We start from the raw sequence: 8072 nt of genomic DNA on the forward strand, positions 1-8072 counted from the left end.
AAAAAGAAACAGCTAAAATACAGGTAAATTGCCAGTTATCAGCCAGAGATGCTGTGGCCTAAGGAAAGGCACAAACCCAGTGCAGTTCTGGGACAGCCCAACACCACTGAGAGATCTCAGTGGGTGCCATGAGTTAAAAATATGAATTATAACTAAAACCCTACAGAAGATCCAACCCTCTGCATTTTTAGACAGCAAGGATGTTATAAAAGTGGTTTTGGGGTTGTTCTTTTATCATAACCACCTGGGCTTTTCATGTGCACCTTGTAAAAAACCTTTAATTACCTATAAGATGATTAATTGAGCCTCACCACCACACTGGGAGGAAGATATTACTCCATTCATTTTAGCACAGTGGTGACTGGCTAAGTCTTGGCCTATACTGATGTTTTTTGTTGCCACAACTATGTCACTCAGGGAATTGATTTCTTTCAATGTGAGTATTCCAGCAACCACTCTAAACCAGATGCAGTTACAGTAGGAAATAATTGGTTTTAGGTGTATTGCTTAGGAAACCTCGTGTAAACCACACCAGCACAACTTCTGCCTTGTTAATAGAAACTCCATCACTGCTGGGAAGATTTTCTGTAGTAACAGCAAGCACAGATCCTGCCTAAATGGATCAGGGATGTTGGCACCCCAGGACTTGTGCAAGCAGAAGGCAGAGGAACCCTCTGAGAGTTTTCTACAGCTGGAGAAGATACTTCTGCAAAGGATCCTCAGCAGCTGCAGGAAAATAGTTAAAGATTCAGAGCCCTAATGAACAAAATGAACTTCACAGAGTGCACAGAAAGCAGAGGTAACACACGGCTCCTGGAGCACAAATCCAAGGTGATTAACCTTCCCTGCTCCCCTGAGAGCTCAGTCAATGCCAGCAGGGCTTGTGCAGGAAATGCACTCAGCCCTCCCCTGCCTGAGGAATGCAGTGCCAGGGCCTCTCCAGGCAGGAAAAGCTGCTGTCCTGGGCTCCCAAGGGAACACATCCTGCAGAGTGCCTCCCCCTGGGTCCTGACCTCCATCCCAGCCTTTTGAGAGTGCTCCATGGCAGCTCCCCTCAAACCCCCTGAGCAGCAGGGGATGGGGCCACCAGTGTCCCACACATGGTTCCTAATGCCAGCCCTGCTCCCCCAAATCAGAAATCCACTGGGCTTTCAGCATATGCTAAATCCACTCTTCCCCCCAGCGGTGCTAAGCTTTTTTATAACTTTTTCTTTTCTAAAGAAGATCCAAGTGCTCCACACCCAATCCCAGTTCGACAAGAGCAAAAGCTGCTCTTTCTCATGTAACTTTGGAGTGCTCTTTTGTGCCTGCTCTCCACAGATCCCTGATCTTACCCAAAGGAAGGGTGGAACAGGCTATGTAATAGCTCTTGGTCTCTTCAACCTTCATCATTTACAGTAAAAAGTGTTCCAAATTTGTTTTTACCCAGCACAAATATCAGCACTCAGCTGTGCTGACTCCAGAAAATTCTAGATTACCACCTCCTTGTGCACCTCCACAGGCTATCCCAGGATCCCAGACTGGTTTGGGTTCGAAGGAACATTAAAACCCATCTCATTCCAACTCCCAGCACAGGCAGGGATGCCATCTCACACTGGTTTTAAGTTCTGGCTCTCCAAAAATACAGAGGAGGTTTCAGCTTTGTTTCTTTTCAAAAAGACAATGGGAAAACAAGGAAGATATATTTTCCCAAGCCCCACAACAAGACAGGCTAGCCCCAGTATGAAGCAATCAAATTTGTTTCAGCTGAACACAGAACCACCCAAATTAGAACAGCAGGAAAAGTCCACCAAACCCTGATGGGAACAAAGTCACTGAAATGTGGAACTACTTTCCTTGAGGGTTACAGTAAATAATCCTAATATATTAAGTAATTCTTTCAAAAAACAAGTTCTGTAGAGACACAAAACATTTTAAGAAAATATTACAGTGACACAACTCTTAGACAAGGTCTTACAAATGCTAATTAATTCATTAAACAAAATCCTAAACTGGCTTAATTCATAAACATTCATATAAGAAAACTGTTCAACAACCTCTTGGTCTACAATTGGACACTGTGAGTGCTTTGCTAATACAAATAAGCCTTTAAAAACCAATTTTATTGGATCAGCGAACTTTTTTGTCATTTACACAAAGTCTGGTTCTGTACTGTGACCAATACTGATGAGCCGTAGCCCAACAGTGGTTACCAAGGAAAATGACCAAAGGCCTCTCCAAACTCCCCAGGAATTTCAAATATTTAGTATTAAAAAAAAAAAAAAGTTATTTTAAGCTGAGACACAACCAAACTAGACAAGAGTCATTCTCAGAGAGGACGAGAAAGTAAAAAAGCAGCGAGTCTGAATGGCAGCATTTATCTGTGAAGCCCTTCTGCAGGACCAAGAATGCAGAGTGCCTGCCAGGAGCAGAGGAGACACTCAGCTCTTGGGAACAGGAGGGAGCCCTCACTTCTCCAGGGCCAGCCAAGCCCTGTGGGAGCTGCCCAGGACAAGGATGACACATCCAACAGCCAGGGACCCACAGCTCCATCCCAGGGAGACTCCAACACACGTTCCTCATGCACCTGGGCTGAGCTCCTCACACAAACCTCTCCACTCTGCTAAGGCAGGATTTTAAAGCTTTGAGGGGTTTGTTTCCACAGGCCTTTGAATTCTGTTCTCGGGGGGGGGTTTAATTCATATTTCATTTTCTATTCCTATTCACTCCTCATGCATTGAGCTCCTGCTGACATCAAATGCCTGGTTTGCCCTGAATGGCCATTTATACACAGGTATGTTTTAAATCTATTCTTACTTTTAAAATTACATCCAAGTATCCATGTAAACACAAATTCCATCAACCACGAAAAATTCCTTTCACTTACAGGCATAGTAGGCAAGTAAGAAAAGATTATATTGCATATTTAAACATTCATGGCTCCTAGGGACAACTTCACACTATTTTTCCCCAAAGCTGTTGGATCTTTTCCCTGTCCTGAAGAAAACATTTCAAGGCTACTCTGGAGAGCCAGGTAATATGCAAGATTTGGATATTTGCTGACTTGGAGTTCTCCATAGAGCCCATCCCTTTCACATGGACACAGTTCCAGTATCAGATCTGTCCAAAGCATGGACCAAATGCTTTTGGAAAGGCTGAAGGTATGGCCATGGAGGCTGCAGCAGGAAGTTCTTCCTGTGGTCAGCACTGCATTCCAGAGCTGTTTGGGAATATACTCTCTCCTGTATAAAAGGATTTAACAACTCCTGCAGCCAAACTGGACTCACAGGCCAGGTAGGTGCCTGCTCCTTCATAAAAGACAATGATTTAAGTCTACAATATGATGCTGCTGCCACATATGGGGCACATGCAGAGAGAAAATCAGGCACCAGGGTATATGGAAGCCTAACCCAGAAAGTACCTACTCATCAAAAAGTAAAAAAAGCAAAGAATTCCTGAAAGGAATGAGCTTACAGAAATGGGTTGTGGCCCAGATTCAACACAATGGACTAAATCACTTTGACAAATCCTCCAGTGCTTCCTGCAAGTGTATAACCCCAGCAACAGGCAGTTTGGAACACTTCTAAGAGGAACCAAGTCCTCTCTTGTATTTCAGTGGACAGAAGAGGAGAAAGAGAGCCTGGACCTTATTGCCAATCCCCAAGAATGGCTGTTCTCACACTTTTATAAACACTTGGTCTCCATGGAAGGGGGATACCTAGCAGCAAACATTGGCAACCAAGGACATTCCGCTCCCACTATATCGTCCACAATAGCAAGGAGGGGGAAAAATCCATAAGGTTGCTTTGATTAGGAACCCTTTGAGAGAACTTCTTCAAAAGTGAGTGTCTGAAAGTACCTTGAAATGTGGGAATGTGCAACAACAGCCAGATACGGGAAAGCAGGCATCTTACTTTATTCTGAAAGCATTTACACTTCAGCCCAAAGTGGGAACATCCATTAATCCAAGAATCTTTTGCCAAGAACAAGGTCATCATTTTCTTTCTAATTCACAACAGAGCCCAGCACACAACATATTCTGCAGCAAACAGAGAATCTCATCATTTACAGGTGTTTGGAGCCAGGTTTTAGTTTAATGCATACTCTGAACTTGTAAGAACTTTATTATACTGGGTTTTGTCTTCCTTGCAGGTCAGAGGTCTGCAGCTCTTTAAAAGCCACTAGTAAGAATGAAACAAAAAGTGCACAAGGAGTTCTGCCCCACAAGGGGGGTATAAACAGACAAATTCTTTCACTGCCAGAAGTATTTCTACATTAACACACTCTTGGACTGTTGATAATTCTAAAATTGAAGACCTATTCCTGTGTATACATTAATAGAACAATCTAAACCAAGCTCAGATTTTACTCCACATTAAGAAAATTAAGCTTTAATGAGCTCAAATTTTCCTTGAGCTGTTTGCTCATTGCAGTGACAGTGAGCCCCAGCCATGGAGCAAGGCATCATTGTGCTGAGCCTTAGGAAGAATTAAATGGTGCAAGTTGTTCTATCAAAATAACCACCCAAAAAAAATATAAATCACATTACACTCAACTGGAAACAAAAGGAAGGGCTAGAAGTGGGAGAAGCATTTATGCTCTGAGAACTTGGGGGTTGCAAATTCTCAATTTCACTGTCATGGTTAGGAAAATGTGGCAGCAATGCAACCTTATTTCTAAATAAACAAAAAGATTGGTCAGTCTGCTGATGCAAGACAGACTAAAGAGAACAAGAGAACTATTAAATTATCTCCACTTCTGGGATTCTGGCTATTCTTTTGCAAAGTGAATGGCTTATGCTAATCAGGATGCATCTGAAATGCATCATTCAAGCCTTCTTGTGCAAATACAGTTCTTATTTATCCCAAAAGATCCCCACCAGCTGGCAATGTTTGCATACAATGTTAAACCCAACCTCAAGAGCCCATGCATTATGAGTCATTTTACACTTAAAAACATTAGTTCCCTTCAGAGTTCTCCAAGACCGTGTATCCCACGAGAAGAATTTCAGTGGAATTCAACAATAATACACTATGTTACCATCCAACTTCCTCCAGCACAAAGAAGTTACAAGTTTTCTGTTGTTCGGTGGGTTTGGTTTTTTTCCCTCCTAACAGCGCTTTTCCTCCAGAACATCTTTGGGGAAGGAACAAAAGGATTTGCACCAATCCCTTCTACATGAATCAAATATTTATGCTATACCCTCTTGAAGCACTTTCATCTAGTAACCTATGGAATGTGATCTCCTGACCTCAACACTCAGGCACGTCTAAATCAGCTGCCCTTTGAGCTGTATTAGAGGCCATAGAGAATTTTTATACATTTGTATCACAGGCTTATGAAAACCTTGTGGCCCAGCTGTGGCATTCTCTGCCACAAAGCATTAGTCCAAAGTGTGCTCTGGGAAAGGGGAATGCTTTGCTTGTCCCACGTTTATGGCACAATCTGATGTTGTGTGTCACCAGGAGCAGGCAGGATGATGAACCACGCTATCAGCACATGAACCAGCCAGCACAATTTAAATTCAAGCTCCAAGCCCACATCCCACCACATGGCCACTCTGCCCAGCTCCTTCTGCCTCCAGCCCCCTCCCCAGGGCAGCCAGCACTGCCTGCAAAACATCTCCAGAATCCAAAAGGCAAAGCACTTGTGGGATGAGCAGGCACCCCATTCCCTCCATCTGGAAATCCCACCCTTTCCTCAAGAAAAATAAATCATTCTTGTCTTTCTGGCTCACAGGAATCTTTGAAGGATGGGGTTATGTTGCAAATAAGTGTCCAGCAAGTAAAAGAGAGGGAGACCAGGTGTCCTAGATGAACCTGCAACTTCAACTACAGCACAAATTTTTCCAGGGTCAGCTCGTGACCCTGCTCCCTCGAGGAGCAATCACTGAGGTAACCCTGGTGAAAGTCTGACCCAGAGATTTAACAGGGTCATGGGCCTGATGGTAGGGCTCATGTTTTCACAGCGGGCCTGAAAATCCAACGTGATGCTGCCCATGCTCACACGGGAGCAGCACGAGGGCGTAGGGAAAACTCTAGAACACAGCTCCAGTGTTCCCACCCTGACCTGGTAGAAAAGGCTCAGTGCCCTGAAACAGTCAAGCAGAAAAACGTGAGATAGCAGCCAAAACCAAGCTCCTGTCCTCTGGCCCAGGAGGGATCCTGGTCAGTCACTTGCCCCATTCCCCTCAAGGTGCCCCAGTGGCTGCTGCACCTCAGCAGAGACTGAGGCACCCCCAGGTCTGAGGGTCCAGCAGCTCACAGCACGCTGCCTTGCTGCCCCACCTATTCCACCTTCTTTTCCCACACAAATCCCTCCAGGGAAGAGGAAGGGAAAAAAAAAAACACCAAAACTTAAAAAAGAAAGAGGAACAGGGAGCAGGACAGACCAATATGTAGCATTTCCTGTATCATCCACAGGAAAAACCCACGCAGCAGGGAAGAGCTCAATGTCAAGGCTGGTTCCACCACATGAACAGGCAGTTCCTCCTGCTGGGGGATGCTGTGTGATTCCACAGGGAACAATACAATCTTCCCTGACACAAGGAGTCCCACTAGCAGCCACACAAAATTCCACAGGTCCTTCCCTTGCAGAAATGCCTGCGAGCAAAGAAGGAAGGAGGAATGTGGGTACAGGGCTGGGGGAGAAGGAAAATGAGACATGCACTGTGGTATTATCACTTGTAAACCAGGACACACTCAGCACTTGGCCCCTACAGAAAGGAGTATTCTGCAAAATATGTTTCCCTGCACAGAGACTGGGCCTCCATCCAGTTATTATGTGCACATCTCCCTGCTGCATTTTCAGTCTTACTTCGGGAAGAAAAAAATCTCAAAACAAAGAAAACATCCCCTCATATTCACTGCGCACAGTGCCAAGCGTGCTCCTGACCATGTTCAATAATCTGTTAAGGCGTGCTAATTATGGGTGCAACACTTTTGCACCTTGTGACACAGCAGTAAAGCACTTAATGTAAAACAAATTCCAGTGTGAAACAAGAAATCAGCCGATCGTGGCAGCCCTGTTTGCACGTGTGATACAGAAATGCACAGAGATGCTCCTCTGTGCAGCACGACCAGCAAAGACAATCTCAACACGTGGATTACAAGCACAATGACTGCAATTATTTTCTCAAAAGAAAAGAGCACCACAAGAAACGGCTGCTTTCAAACACAGCCTGACACAAACCCACTTCAGCGACTTCCACCGAGTTTTACTCAATCCAATTACACACAAGTACATCACTATTCGTTTTGGCAATTTACTACCACTGGTGAAATAGGTGCATGAGCGTATTTGGTTCTTTTTTTCTTTTGCAAGATGAAAAGCAAACTTTACAGAAGAGAGAAGTGATGGACAAAAGCTGACAGAGAAGAGAGCCAGTCTAACTCCCAGGTTAAGGCTGGAGAAAGAATGCAGAGTCCCTTGCAGCATGAGCACATCTCTTACCTACTGATCTGCTGAAGACAAAAGGGTTTTCTTCTTTTCAGAAACTGGACACTTGTAGCTCGTTGGGTCAGTCACACAAAGCTTCCCTGCTGCCAAAGGTATTCTTTTTCCCCTCGGGTTTTTGTTGTTGTTGTTTGGTTTTTTACCCCAGAGAGTAAAGGGCAGAACAGTGGATTCAGCAGGGGCAAAGGGTGGAATTCGAGATTTAACGGGCTGGAGAACTGCAGAGCTCTCTCCAAAAGATGCTGTATTTCAAGGCGCTTTCATTTGCAAATCCTTCTTCATCCTCAGTGTCAATAAAACTGGAGGAGGGGGAGTAAACTTTTTTTAACCGCAGAAGTAAACCGGACTCCACAGTACGGGGAATGTGATACAAACTGGATTTATGGCTCGACTTTTTCTTTTATTAAAAATAAATATACTTTCAGAACAGGCAATCGAGCTGGAAGGGGGGTAAAAAAAATCCCAGAGTCAGCCAGGACCTGCCCGCGGTCGCTGGGAGGAGGATAGCGGTACCTCAGAGCGGCAGAATAAACACAAAGAGGGGAAAGTCCGCGTCCGGCAGCGGCAGCTGGGCTGTCAGTGGCAGCGCCGCCCGGGGCAGTGGCAGCGCCCGCGGCCCCGGCAGCGAAGGGCGGCCC

At 44.9% G+C, this 8072-nt stretch overlaps 1 protein-coding gene across 2 annotated transcripts in view; it reads right to left on the minus strand.

Moving 5' to 3' along the window:
• The window catches only part of AMOT (angiomotin), a 50392-nt gene extending 42326 nt beyond the window's left edge, over positions 1-8066 (minus strand). For both annotated transcript variants that reach the window (XM_031064688.1, XM_005430301.3), the window contains exon 1: positions 7432-8066. The gene's annotated coding sequence lies outside the window, so the exon portion shown is untranslated. The remainder of the gene's footprint in view (positions 1-7431) is intronic.
• Positions 8067-8072: the final 6 nt, after the last annotated feature.

Source organism: Geospiza fortis, unplaced genomic scaffold (genome assembly GCF_000277835.1).
Source record: "Geospiza fortis unplaced genomic scaffold, GeoFor_1.0 scaffold744, whole genome shotgun sequence".
In the NCBI taxonomy this organism is placed as follows: Eukaryota; Metazoa; Chordata; class Aves; order Passeriformes; family Thraupidae; genus Geospiza; species Geospiza fortis.